The 15,366-nt window shown below is 35.9% G+C and overlaps 1 protein-coding gene across 5 annotated transcripts in view; it reads left to right on the top strand.

Annotated features, from left to right (window-relative positions):
* Celf2 (CUGBP Elav-like family member 2) overlaps positions 1–15,366 on the top strand; it is an 808,044-nt gene that overhangs the window by 38,755 nt on the left and 753,923 nt on the right. Inside the window, exon 1 of one of the 5 annotated variants that reach the window (XM_074056687.1) lies at positions 11,320–11,338. The exons of the other annotated variants lie outside the window; for them this stretch is intronic. The gene's annotated coding sequence lies outside the window, so the exon portion shown is untranslated. Of the gene's footprint in view, positions 1–11,319; positions 11,339–15,366 lie in introns of those variants that run through there. 5 annotated transcript variants of the gene reach the window in all.

Genomic DNA, 15,366 nt, shown 5'->3' with positions numbered 1-15,366 from the left:
CATAACTACATTCCAGACTGGCTTAAGCATTTCATATCCACTGTGCTATATGAATAATTCATTGTCATTACTTGCTTGCCAGCATTTGGATTTGTCCCTATTTTTTTCAGCTGAATCATTCTGGTAAGTGTGTAATGGTAATACTTTGTGGTTTGAATTTGCATTTTATTACTAACTAATGATTTAAAACATCTTTTCATGTTCTTATTTGACATCTGTACATCCTTTTCTATGAGATGCCTCTTCATGTCTTTGTTCCACTTTATAATTGGATTTTTTGGGGGGTAGATCTTTTGTTTTGCTTTTCCTTTTTGTTTTTTGCTTGTTTTTAACTGTTGAGTTTTGAGAGTTCTTTACATATTCTGGATACAAGTTCTTTGTTGGATATGAGGTTTACCAAGATTTTTCTCCCTATCCATGCATGGCTCATAGTCTCATCCTTTTGATAAGGCCTTTTATACAACAAATGTTTTCAGTTTCTATAAAGTACTATTTATCAATTTCCCTTTTGTGGATTGTGCTTTTAGTACCAAGTCTGAAAATTCTTTGCCTTGCCCTAGACTCTGAAAGTTTTCTTTATGTTTTTCTATAATCTTCTAATAGTTCTGTGTATTATACATAAGCCTGTGATCTATTTTGAGTTAATTTCTATATGAAGTGCAAGACTTAGTTCAAAGTTTACTTACTGTGCATTCTCACATAGTATGTTTAAAGAGGTAACATTCCTCCATTATTTTGCATCTTTATCAAAAATCAACTGGGCATATGTGTGCACATCTAATCTGGGTTTTCTATTGGTCTTTCTGTCTATTCCTCCACCAAAATTACACAGTCCTCATTCCTGTAGCTATGTAGTAAGTTTCATAATCAGCTTGACTGATTCATTCCACTCTGTTATGCTTTTTCAAACTTATTTTAAATAGTACAGTCTATATTTCCATATATATTTTAGAACAATATTGTTCACTATACCTTCAGAAAAACCACCTTTTGATAGGAATTTCATTAAACTTTTATGTCAACTTTGGGGAAATTGATATCTTTGTGATGTTTCCTTGTGATCTTTAATGGTGGCATACCCTTCAACATTCTTAGATAGTCTTTGAATTTTTTCATTAGCATTGTGCAGTTTTCAACATGTAAATTATATATATATATTTCACTAGATGTATATCTAAGTAAAGGATTTTTTTAAGCAATTGAAATGAAATTTTTAATTTTGGCTCCCTTGTGTTCACTGTTCAGATATACAAATACAATTGGTTTTATATGTTTGGGTCATATCCTGTAACTTTGCTCAACTCTAAGAGTTCTTTATCATTAAGGTTTTATATGTTGACGATCACGCCATCTATAAATAAGACATTTTTATTTTTTCCATTCTGATCTGTATGGCTTTATTTACTTTTCTTGCTTTGAAGAGATGGCTAAAACTGCCAGCACTATGCTGAAAAGGCATGTAAAAGTAGACATTTTTGTCTTATTTCTGATCTCAGCAGGAAAGTACTCATGATTATAATGTTTGCTGCAAGGTTTTTTGTTGTTGCTGTTTTGTTTTGGGTTTTTTTTTTTTTTTGCAGTAGTGAGTTTGAACTCAGGGCTTCACACTTGCTGGGCAGGCACTCTGTCTAGTACTTGAGTCACTCTGCCAGCCCTTACTGCAAGATTTTTTTTTTAGTTTGTATTGTTCTCTATAAAGGAAAGAAATTACCCTCTATTCCTGTTTTTTCTAAGTGTTTTTACCATATAATTGTTGGCAAATACTTATATCAAATAATAATATCTTTTTTTTCTCCTTTAGTTGCTAACATGATGGATTGGGTTAATTGATTTTCATTATTGAACCAGGTTGAAATCCTTTGAATACCTCTTAGTTAATCTGAATGCATATATATGTAAAGACATATATATACATATATATAATCACTTGTGTTTATTAATGTTTTATTAGGGATTTCTGGGTCTGTATTCATGAGGGATCTTGATTTGCAGCTTATCATTGTCAAGATTTTTGGTCTGGTGTTGGTACCATGATATTACCAGCCTTGTAAACAGAGCTGAGAAATGTTCTTCCGTTTTCCATTTTTTTAAAAGATTGTATATAATTACTGATGATTCTTTTTTAGATATTTGGTTATGGTATCAGAGCCCCAAATTCTCCATGGAAATTATGTGGACCTGGATGTATCTACTTTTTGAGCTTTAAATTTTTTAATTAATTTCCTCAATAACTACAGGACCATTCAAACTATTTCATATTGGATGAATTGTAGTAGTTTCTATTTTTTGAGGAAGTGTTCCATTTCATCTAAACATCAAATGTATGTATGTAAAATTATTGACAATATTTCCTTATTGTCCTTTTGATGGCTGCAGGTCTGTATTAATATTCCTTGTTTTATTTCATTACTGATGTTGGTAATTTTTATAGTCCTGATAGATGCTTGTCAGTTTTATTGATTTGTTTAAATCTGTATTGTTTCTCTATCTGGGTTTATTTTGCTCTGCTACTTCCAGATTCTAAGGTGAGAAGTTAGGTTACTGGATTGATGGTTTTCTTCCTCTCTAATATATAACTTTAGTGCTATAAATTTTCCTCTCAGTGCTGCTTCAGCTGTTTCTCAAAAATGTTGATATGTTATATGTAAAATATCAGGCATTTCAATACTGTTTCTTATTTCCTTGAAACTTTGACTTTGCTCCATTGATCAAGAGAAATAGAATATTTCAACAAATTTGAATGTTTACCTGATACTGTTCTAAAATTAATTTCAGTTTGATTGCACTGGATTAGAAAAAACACTATTATGATTTCAATTCTCTTAAATTTATTGAGATTTGTTTTCTTTACAAGATGTGAACTATGTTGGGGTATGTTTCAAGGCATTTGAGAAGAATTTGTATTCTTCTGTATTGATGTAAATATTCTATAAATGTACGTTAAATACTGTTGGTTAAAAGTATCACTGAGTACTTTTGTAACCTTATCAATTTCTCCTACTTGTTCTGTGAATCATTGAAAGAGGAATATTGGTCTCTGATTCTTGTGGCTTTGTCAATGTTTTCTAGTTCTTTCAGTTTTACGTCATATATGTCAGAACTCTGTGCTTGATTCATACACACCTAAGATTATTATTTCTTCTGGGTGAATTTAGCCTTTTACCATTATATAATATCTGCCTCTGTCTCTGGCACATCTCTTTGCTTTCAAATCTATTTCACCTGATATTAATATAGCCTCTCCTGCTTTCCTTTGATGAATAATTGCATGATCTATCTCTTCCTAGTATTTTACCTTCATGCGGTATATACTATTATAATTTATGTGAATTTATTGTTGACAATATAATTGGATCAGACTTTTTAATTCACCCTGCCAAGCTCTGTCTTTTAGTCCATATATTTAGACCATTTACATTATATTTAATGATTGATGTACTATGTCTGAAGTCTGGAATTTTAGTTTTCATTTTTTTGAATTTACTGCTTTTCATTTCTCTGTTCTTTTTCTTTCCTTCCTGTGGGCTACATAAACAAATTTAGAATTCCATTTTAATTTATCTATAATGTTTTCAAGTACATCTCTGCATAGGGTTTATGGAGGTTGCTTTAACTATTGTAATATACATGTATAACTTATTACAATCTACTGGTGTCATCACTTTGCCAGTTTGAGTGAAGTATAGAAACCTTTTCTCTTGTATGTCTCCTTACAACATCCCTGTTTACAATATAATTTTCTTAAGTAATTGTCTCTATACTCATTTATAATCACATAATCCAGTTACAATTTCTACTTCAGTTCTCAAACATAATTTAGAAAAATTAAGATGAGGAGAGTCAATTGCACTAACTATATTTTGCTCAATATGCTCTTTTTCTTCATGTCTCTTTTTGTTCTCATTAGAAAATTTCATATAGCTATTCTTTTAGGGTAGGTCTGCTTCTGCCAAGTTCGCTTAGTTTTCCTTCACCTAAGTAGTATTTTCCCTGGATATAGGATTCTTGCTGACAGTTATTTTCTTTTAGCATCTGCAAAATATTGTGCCACTTCCTTCTGCTTTTCATGATTTCAGATGAGAAATCCACAGTCATTCTAATTGCTTTCTTACCATAGGTAAGATACCATTTTCCTCTGGAAGCTTCCACTCTGCTTCTTGTTTGTTTTTTCGGATGCTAAATTAGTATGTTTGGGCACAGATTTCCTTAGATTTATCCTATAGGCTTATGTGTTTACCAAACTGGGGGGTAAATTGGTTCGAGTATTATTTATTTGCATACTTTTTTCAATATCACCCTTTTTCTCCTCTCCATCTGATACTCAGCTGAACTGACAGGACTTTTGTTATAGTCATACATGTCTCTGAGGCTCAAATCTTTTACTTTGTTTGTTTTATCCAATCTATTCCTTTGGTTGTTCAAGTTGGATATTTTCTATTCTGTATTTCATTCACTAATTCTTGCCTTTGTCCTCTTCCTTCTGCTGTTGAGACCACACAGTGAGCTATTTATTTTGATTATTGCATTTTTTTCATTTCTACAATATATTCAGTTCTTCTCTATATAGTCTATTTATTTACTGAGATTTTCTTTTATTTCATTTGTTTCAACTGTGTTTTTATGTGCTTATTGAGGCATTTCTATCATGGCTGTTTTTAAAACCTTTGTCAGATAAGTCTAATATCTCTGGTCATTCAGGTGTTGACAAATATTGATTTTTTCCATTCAATTTATGTCTTCCTACTTCTTTTTATGATTATTGATTTTTTTCTAAATGGAAGCCTGTAAGTTTTTGTCTCAATATGGGTCTTTAAACCTTAATTACCTTTGGTTTTAGCTGGCTTTACCTGACACAACTAATGCAAGGGAGTGGGATGTGGGTGTTGCCCTATTAATGCCAGGTAGAAGGAAAGGTCTGTATTCCCAATTAACATCCCCTGACACATAGGGTGGCCTCTTTTACTGATGGGTAACGGTGGAGTTATGAATTCCCCAGTGGCTTCCACTGACACCATGGTGGAGGTGGCCTCAATTCCACTGGGTAAAAGCCATGACTCTTGATTAGATCTCCTCTGGGATCTAATCAGAGAAAAAAAAAAGATAAAAGATAAGAGAAGGGACACCTTATTGCTGCAAGGTGGACTTGGTAGTCTAGCTTCCACATATAGAGACTACTATGAGGAAGGGGAGGGGAAAAATGACATCATTATTGGTGAGTGGGAAGTAGAGTTCCCTGTCTCTATTTAGTCTTTTTGACACCACCCTGCTGGGTGTTGGGTACACACCATTGTAGCTTTTTGGGGGTGAAACTCTAGGTTCCTCACTCAGCACTTTTTTTCATAGGTAAGATTGAAATCATAGATTCATCTGTAGTCTTTTATGGAAGAGAAAAAGTGTTATTCAATAGATTTCTTTTGCTAAGCTGCTTCTTTCCTAGCCCTTTGGGTTGGGTAAAGAAAACAGGATTCTAGTTTTTTATTTCAAGAGGTTAGCGAGTTTTAAATGTGCTACTGACATTTATGGATTCCCATATTTTCAGCTCCAAATCTGGAATATATAAGAAAAAGAAAAAACCATAAACTTTATCCTCATATCTCAGGTTTTCTAGATGATCCATCTTCTTCCCTCCACATTTCAGTCTTTTTATATCTGTTTTACATATAATTTCCAGGAATTTTAGTTCCCTCAAGCAGAAGGAATAAGGAGAAGTACATGTATCAACTCCATCTTCCCAGAAGCAGAAGCCAGTTATCTACTTATTTTTTTGAAAATATTTTATCAGTCAATTGTTATCCTCCTGCAAGAGTGAAATGTAGAAGAAAATCTTCCAAACATTGTCCCTTTCAACAGTTCTTTATTCTTGAGTCTCTTGAGTTTTTTCTTCTTACCCAACTTTCATCAAATCTCAGGATGCTGTTATTGAATGTGCATGTATGTATCAGGTGATAAATAATTCCAACCCATCCTGAATATTTACCACCAACTGCTTTGGGGATGAATGAGAATCTTAACGAGCCCAATATCTGACATACTTCACATATTATCAAAATGGTTGCTGGAAAGCCCTCAGTGGACTTTGAATTCCAGTGACTCTCCATCTCTCTCTTCACAGTCATTCCCTACCCCACCCTGGTTTCCATTAAGGGACAGAAAAAGCTACAGATCTTGAAGACATTTAACCTTTTGAAGCATGAGTTTTAATACTAGACTCTGGAAGGATGCATCAACTATGCAGCTATCACTACCACATCAGTCCATGGTCTGTACTGATTAAAGCCATGTGGCATTGTGGAGATCCAGGCGAGGGATGTGTTCTGTAGATCAGGCAATAGACATGTGGGGTGCTTGGTTTTCAGTTCAGTGGATTGGCCAGGTGCCAGCTCATTTCTTCACTTCAGCTGTTCCTCCTTCAAGTTTCAAGCACTTCAACATAACATTCAAATGAGCCCTTTTCTTTCCTTTCCCTTTTTTCAACAATCTGGCCATTTCACTTCCTGCTTCTATAACACTCTCAGTTAAGAACATGAAAGGCAGCATCTAAGCATATCTCGCATGAACATCCAGAAATACTTCAGGGAAAACTAAATCTTGAGAAGCAAAATATCTACCAGCTTTTTACTGATACCTCCACCAATCTGACAGTTATTTATATTTTTCCCCCTTCCAAGTACACTGTGCTTTGTAAAAGAGTCGCTTTCCCCGCCCTTCTGTGCTTCTCACACCCACTTCTGTGTAAAAGGCATGCCTGGGAGCCATTTGGCAAAATGCATGGACCAGACCTTGTGTGTTTGCAGGACCCAGTTCATTATTGCCAAGATGAAAGAGAATAGGCAGCCATTTTATCTTCTTGAATCAATCACTGTCCTCACTCTGACACTATTTTAAATATGATATAAGAAACACAGGCCTCCTGGTCATCATCTTTTGGAAATTTAAACTCTTGAGTATAGGTTAGATAATATAAATGAAACAAGCTGGAGAAAAACAATAAACTTGGGCTTAGATTCATCCATGTCTGTGAGAGTCTCAAGAAATCAGATGTAAATGCAAATATCTATAAAATACCAGGAAAGTAGAGATCTCATAATTACACAGTCCAGAGGATATAATATACCTTAGCATAATCCCATAAAGCTGCTCAAAGTTACGGAGGAAAAGGAAGAAATTGCCAAATAAGTGTATTCCAGATTTCAGTGGCACTTTACAGCCGAATGAGTGACTAGGGTAGGAAGAGAGGAAGTCTTGGGAAGAAGGGTGTGCAGTATAGATGTTGAATTTTTCTAAATGTCTTTGAATTCAATCTTTCTCCATCCAAATGAAAGTTGACATTATAAAATCAGACTTTGGGGAGAAAAGTGAAAAGGAGAATCATGCTAAAAATTAGAACATTCTAAGAAATCAGATATGATCTTTAATATTGAGAGCCCTCAATTTAGTGGAAGTTTGAAGGTGTCAAGCCCTGTTCCAGGGGTAAGATCTAATTTAGTCTACAGCTTTCTGAATCAATACCAAACAGGCAATGAAATAAAATGGATAAACTAGCTTTTCACAGCATTTACCTTGTTTTTGTATGTTACACAAAGCACCAGAGGAAAGAACACTTGCAAAAAATGAAAATGAATAAGCCCAGAACAACCTGGGAATAATATCCAAGTCTTGAACTGGTCCAAACTGGAACTCCTAGGAGGTGTCTGTGCCGTCTCACACAGACAAATCAAAAATTCATGTGCCTTGTAATAGGCAGCCAAATTGTGCATCCTGCCTCCAACAGATAAGCTTTCACGGTTGTGCAACACTGTCTAGCAGGTAAAAGGAAAACCACTGACCCCAGTGAGCAACCCACAATACAACTTGAACATGAAAATACCAGATGGATTGAAAGTGACAGACCTAATAAGCAACGTCTAGAATCTGCATGAACCTAATTGCACAAAATCCTTAGTGCAGCTGCTTCTATTTGCTTCCTCAAATCCTGAAGCCAAACAACCTAGATCAGAGTCTCAGCATGCTCTTGAACTGCCCAAGCCATCTAAAATGTACCTTTGGATTTATCTGAACCATAGCTGCAATTAGGAATTATTAAAGTGAGTTTTCAATATTCTGCAGGGAAGAATGTCAGTTAGGGATATTAGCTGAGTTTGTGTTTTATGGCTTATAATTTTAATACTTCCCTCAGCCAGATTTCTTAAAAGAAAAAAATATGTATTTTCAATTAATGAAATCATAGTGATCATATGTCTCGAATCCCAAGATGGCTGCATGCATGGTTGGGTAAATCTAGAACGTGCTTTTACTGAGAAATATGTAGTTCCTTAGAATTAGATATACTCAAGGAGGATTTGAGGCTCTGTTTAGCTTTATCTCCCACTGTTTTGCTTGTAAGATTGATTTCTCTTTTGCAAATAATGTCATGTACTGGAAGAATCAGGAGGTGATTATAAGGAAATGGAGAGGACTGGCGATAACCAAGTAAATTGACCTAGTTCTGTCATGCCTACTTGTGACATTTTGTAGTTTGAATGTTTGTGTCCCCCCAAAATAGATAGATCTTGAAATTCTAAACCTCAATGGATCAGTAATAGGAAATGGGCCTTTGAGAGGTGTTTGGGTCATGAGGATAGACCCCTCATAAGTGGAATTAAAACACTTATAAAAGAGACTCTAGAGAACTCGTTTGTCCCCTCTACCAAGGAGGTTAGAGTAAAAAGACGGTCCTTGTGAACCAGGAATCCAGACCTCCCCAGAGATCAGATGCTAGCATCTGAATCTTGGCCTTCCAGACTGCAGGACTGTGAAGTATAAATTTCCCTTGTCTTTGAGATTAACCCAAATCCTGTCACACAATGACTAGAACTTTGGTGCAAACTTAGAAACCTGGGACAGTGGCCACCGTACTCCTATTGCAGAAAATCCTCTGTGATGTCTTGATAATGAACTCCTGATGATTCATATAATCAGCTGGAATTTTCCTTTTCCCCATCATCAAGTACAACAGTGAATGAGGGATGTTTGGGGCTCACAACCAGATCTCTGCATCAATCTTGCCAATGAACTTGATGTGTAATCAAAGTCTAGCATTTGCGAAGGCATCGGTACATGACCAAAGGGGAATCTGATTTCTATCTGTTCTTGTCTATGAATTCTATTGCCTGCCCTGCCTCTTTTCCTAGGAAAGAAATCATATTTATGTGACCCATAATTGCCTTTAATATTAATTTATTACATCTTTCTTGGTTGTAGCTTCATTTTAGTTATATACTTCTATAGATGTTCATTTAATCAAGATGTTCACGTCTTATTCACAAACCTGTAAGTGCTATTATCTGAATGAAGATTAGACATCTCACTAATAAGATGTCATGCATTAATGCTTGATCCAGAATGCCAATGGCTTCTAGCACCTTGTACAACTATCTACTTAATTAAAGAAGCTTTTAGTAACATTTATTTTGTTATAATATTTAGGTGGTTTGCTTAATAAGTTGAAGCCTAGGAAGCATGGGGGTGAGGTGAGGAAGAGCACCAAATAGCAATTTTTATATGCATTTTTCACTTTTAAAAGTTTATCATCCCCCAGGTGATATTTCATCACATGTGTTCATTTCATCATCTATCAAATACTTATTGGCTCTGACAATGTGCCAGTCTGTGTTCTTGTAACCGGGGTTATCAGGAGTGAACAAATTGTGTAAACTTCATGCTCTCTTTGCTCTCTTGGAGTTTGTATTCTAATAACAATAACAGGGAACAAGCAAATACGTCAAGAATGAATTGCCTGATAGTGGTTAGTGTCATGAAGAAAATAAAGCAGTAAGGGAATGGGGGAGTTCTAGGCAGTGAGATGACCACTGTAGATTATATCCAAGATATCTGAGCAGAGATCTGAACATAGAAGGAAGTATACCATGCAAAGATACCATGCAGCAAAAGCCCATCAGGTTAAAGAGAATAGTTAAGTGCAAAAAGCTTAAAAGGAAAATGAGCTAGGGATGTTCCTGGAATAGAAAGGTCAGAAAGCATAGGAGATCGAGGGAGAGATGGCATCAGAGTGTAGTGGCAGTAGAATATGGAAACCCCACGAGCCTGCGTGGGAGTTGGGTTGCGTTCTGCATGAGACAGGAAGTAACGCAAAGATTGTGAACTGGAGAATCATATTAACTATTACTCTGCTGTTTGGAGAATAAACTGTAAAGGAGAAAAAAAGAACAGACTATGATGATAAAGTAAACTCAGGATTAAGCAGGTGGGTCATTTCGCATAGAAGGCAGGATATAGTGGGTATTAACACAGGCTCTGCAGCTGGAGCTTGAATACTGATCCTGCCAAGAGACCTTGGGTAAGTTATTTCAGCCTGTCTGTGCCTCCATTTCCTCTATTATGAAAACACAGATAATAATATCACCTTCTTTAAGGGTTGGAAGAATCAGATGAGTAAATCTGAGTAAACTACTTCAAGCAGTCTATAGCAAACAGTACGAATAATAGGCCTGCTATTACAGTTTGCTTTATGGAGGCTCATGATTTGTACTCATAGTTCCTCCCTTCAAATTTATTAAAGTGTTTTGGAATGCAAGAATTATGTCTTTTTCTGTTTACTGGTTAAAAAGCCAGCCCAAAAGAGCAAATGTCCAACCTTCAATAGATATCCGTTGAAATGAATCATTGTCCGGATGTCAAAAATCATTCTATTCCTGAAGGCACATGAGAACCAGGAAAAGTTGCCCTCATTTTTCTTTCTGGTTATTCTTTTTTTTTTTTTTTATATAAAGTGACCAGCTCCTTCCTCTAGGGTATAAATGAAATAAGCAATTTGAGAAGTTTCTGTGTTCAAACAGCATGCCTGTTCCTCACCCTCCATCCTGTCAGAGGAACTTGGTAATTATTTGTGCTGCTGACATCTATAGTAACAGAAATTGAACGTGTGATACCAAGTTTCAGTAGCTCCATACCTTAACAATAGAAAAGATTGATTTCTGTACTTACTACCAATACACATTTAACCAGAGACCTAGCTTATTATAAGAAGTCCAGTCTAGATACTTTTGCAAACTCTTAACAGGATAAATTAAAGTCATTTTGGCTCCTGCTGTTTTGGCAGTTCCCCCTCTCCTGTGAAATCACAGTCAGCGTTTGGTTACTCTTTTGAATTTCTTTTGACATTAGAAGATTGAAAGATCAGCTATTAGTCTTAGTAGGGGTCAAATCAACACTCTGGTCACCATCCCAGGCTTAAAAGAAATATCCTCGTGATGATTTTTAACATACTCCTTCACAGGAAGTTCCTGTTGCCTAAACTCCGAGTTCTGCAATTCAGTGATCCATCTAACACCATTAAAAGGTAAGGTCATTCAGGCCATCTACTCTTCACTGTTCTGAGTTTTACACAATGATAAATAGTCAATGTCATTAAACAATTCAAGTTAAGTGTTAACACCTACCCAGATTCTATGCCCCTTAACAGTACTAGAAAAAGTCACTACTTAAAAGTCACTAGAGATTTTTGCCTATTTTTTCTTATGAAATTGCTGACATACTGGGGAAACCACATCACCATATCAGATCTAGCAGTCAAAGGATGAGAAATGTCATAACCAGATCATCCTCACATCTGGTCTTACTAGATCTGATTTGATGAAAAAGCAGCATTTTCTTTATGCTGATACAATCAACTTATTAGGATCAGAAGGCTTTTTTAAAGAGGAAAATTAATACTATCAGTCCATAAGAGCAACTATTTTTGTCCAATTAAATAAAAAACATCTTTCATTGTCTAGTACAAAGTGTGAAAAAGAAAAGAAAAAAAAACATGAGTGCCAAAGGTAAGAACAATATGGAACCTCATATTTGTTATCCTATGGCTTCAAGATGTTTTTTAGCAGAGATGCCTACACATAATAACAGAAAGTTCAAATTACAGAAAAAAAGAGACAAGATGATCATATTATGTATCCAAATAAGGTGTCTTAAATTTCTATATTATAAAGTGTTCACTTCCTTTAAAGATTTTTAACTTTCAAAAATATGAATTCTCATAATGAATCCTCTTTGCTACAGGCCCCACCACAATCTATACTCGCTCCAAAGGAGGGGCAAAAGTAATGTTTGTTAGCAAAGTCTAGAATCCTTCTTTTGCCAGCAGCTCTCGCACTAGCCATCACCTCCACAAACACCCTGGAGCTATCCAGTTCTGATGGATTGCTGACAGGTTCATTCATATTCTTCACCAAGCACACAGAACTCCTGAGGGCTTTAAAAGTATTACCCCTAGATACTCAGGGAACATATGTCAATGTAAAGTTCTTAATTTCAAACGTTCTGGAATGAGAGATGTAACTCAGTTTGAAGTAGTGGAAATGGAGAAATTTTCAGAAAGAATTGCCCCTAGACTTTAGTTGGTTGTCTTCAGTGATCCATTCATGGGATTTGTTCTCAATAGATTGAGCAAGTTCCTAATGACCTACTGAAGGGTGGTGATCCACTGATCAAAGATTCCTTTTGATATGAATTAATAGTTTTTGATGAGCATCTTCAGGTTCAGCTTAATTGAGGTGAGGCAGAAGATAAAGAAAAATAACAGACATAGTCCTTGGTCACCAAGAACTTAAAGACATTAGTTCTAGGAAGTAACACACATGAAGCAGAATGTGATCAAGTGTTGAAAACTTCACCATCAGGATAGCTTCCTAGGGCAATATTCCCAGTTCTGGTTGAGAATAGAGCCCCAAGAGAACCTTGGGAGAGAGAAGAATGAGGATGTAGATTCACCATCATGTATGGTTGGGAAGAGTCTAGATGAGGAAGATTGACAACAGATGCTTTTCAGGTCCTCCTCCAAAGAAAACAAATATCTACAGATATTTCAATCTGCCAGTTAAGCAAAGAACCAGGGAAATAAGAGAATGAGTGCCAACTCCTGAAATACTATTGGGCCATCATGTGGAATGATGCAAATTGTTACACCAAGTCAATCTTCCCCTCTATTTCCTCATCAGAAAACTTGGAATAACCTCTAGATGCCTTGCAAAGCAAGCTAATTAACATTTATGACAAGTAAGGAATTACATAACAGGTTATATAAATGTATAATAGTGACAAGAACTAAAATGCTTTGCCTGTGGCATTTTGACTTGCAAGGAAATCTGAAAATACAAGTAAAAAAATGCACCAAGTATTCTAAAAGCTGCTAAGGACAGAGGGTACCAAGCAGTTAAAGCCCTCAGGCTATCCATAGGGCACTGAACTCTACAGTGCCATCTGATCACATTTTATACACATGGAGCCAGCTTCTCACAATTGGTTCTATGTGTGCAAATGAAGCTGGTATACATATACTACCTGTGCAAACTCATGAAATCACAGTTATGATGAATACAACACCTAGTCATCTTCATACAATAGCATCCTCTCAAATCCTCCATTGGGGTCATATCATTTATTGTCTTAATTGCTTTGACTATAAGTAACATTCATTTAAGAACTGAATCTCTTCTACTTTATAATTTTCAGACACTAATATATAGTAGTTGAGCATTTATATTTAATAATTAGGAAACATGAGCTTGATTAAATCTAGTAAAAGAAACCAAATGACCTTGAGGAAGCAAAAAGGGACCATGTGAATTCAAAGAATGCTTTTTAGCTCCATGTCCCACTGTGCCTCCCTAATACTCTATTATTATCACTGTTAACTTCACTCGAAATAAGTTTAAAAAAATGTTGCACAAAAAGAATCTGTGACTCCTCAAGGTCACATGCTAAGTGGGAAAGATGTAGAGTCAGTAACAGAAGACCTGTGCCTCCGATTTTTGCTCTTTGAACTTAGCTCTTAGAACATTGTTCACTTTGCCAGTTTCCTCCTGTAAAAACTGGGTATATATCTCATGGATACTAAGGATGAACATTTTTTTCTCATTGAAATCTGAAATGGAGAAGCACCTTAACACCTGATCGTGTACTTTAGTTGGTAAAATTAATACTTGCTTAATCACCAATGAGGTAATGGTGTGTCTAAAAATTCACAGATCTCGATTCTACAAACACTCATAATAACCAGCCCAGACAAGAACATGGAAATTGTTACAAACATGGGAAGGATGTGTGGGCAGATTATTAAAGTGCAGAAGTCACCAAGGCAAACTCATTGGGTGACTGGAATGTGCTGATTGGACGCCAAGTAAACTTTAGTCCGGCATGGTGACAAATGCCTATAAACCCAGCACTCCAGAGCCTGAGGCGAGAGAATGACAAATTCAAGGCCAGCTCGGTATATATAGTGAGTTCAAGGCTACACTGAGCTCTAAAGTGAATTCAAGGCCAGCCCAGACTACCTAGCAAGACCCTGACTGAAAACAAAATAAAAAAAGAAAAGGAACTTTTACAAAGACTCGCATTCTGGTCTAGTCACAGTTTGGAATGCATGACTATAAAATATGACAACTTTAAAATAACCCATCTAGGAGCAGGGAATAAGCATCACTCAGTCAAGGCAAACAAAACAATGAGAAGTTTCATGGATTGGATCTCAGAAGTCTATTATTTAAATCCAAATTCCATATTTGCTTGTCATCTTGATATTTTTGACAAGTGCATGTAAGGATTTTTGACACTAAGGAAGCTTCCAATATACTTTTACTATATAAAAAAATGTAAAACACATAACTCTGTCTCTAAATTGCTACTGTTTATTTTAAGAAATAAAACATTCATCATCTTAAAATTCTGCACTTCTGTGCACTGATTGCTGTGTGCTAAGGGTGAGGGTAGCAGCAAATTATAGTCGATTCGGCAGCACAGATAAACTGCAGCTGTTTTTAGTTCTGTTTCTGCAACATCCGTAGTAGAATTCAGAATTTACCAAGAGCTGGCTTTTCTCATTTTACTGGCAAAACAGTCACAGGCTTAATTACCCTCGAGGGTCCTGTGTAAATTATGTCCATAGATCTGGAGAAAAAAATGGCAGAAAATAAATATTCAGCATCATTTTTTTAAATGCAAAAATCACCTTGGCTGAGTTTGCATTCCCCCTAACCCCATCCCTGGTATCTGCTGAAGTTTGGGAAAAAGACAAGCTCTTTCCCAGTTCTTGTCACACCCTGTTCATCTTGGAACCCAGACCCTCTTTCTCAGCTTGTTATATTTATTCACCATGATCAAACAAGCCTGTCCTTCGCAGGCTGTGTTTACTTCTTCCTCTTCCCACAGTGCTGCATTTCCACTATGACAAGAACTCAGGTTCCTCCACATCATCCTCATTCATTGCTGAATTTTAAAACTCCTGGAAGAAATGCATAAAGGCACCCATTTGTGCAGTCATTCATTTTTTGCCTATGAAAAAATGTCCGGTAGCATAATTACATCTAACATTTA

Source organism: Castor canadensis, chromosome 15 (genome assembly GCF_047511655.1).
Source record: "Castor canadensis chromosome 15, mCasCan1.hap1v2, whole genome shotgun sequence".
In the NCBI taxonomy this organism is placed as follows: domain Eukaryota; kingdom Metazoa; phylum Chordata; class Mammalia; order Rodentia; family Castoridae; genus Castor; species Castor canadensis.
This window is presented reverse-complemented; position numbering and strand designations above follow the sequence as displayed.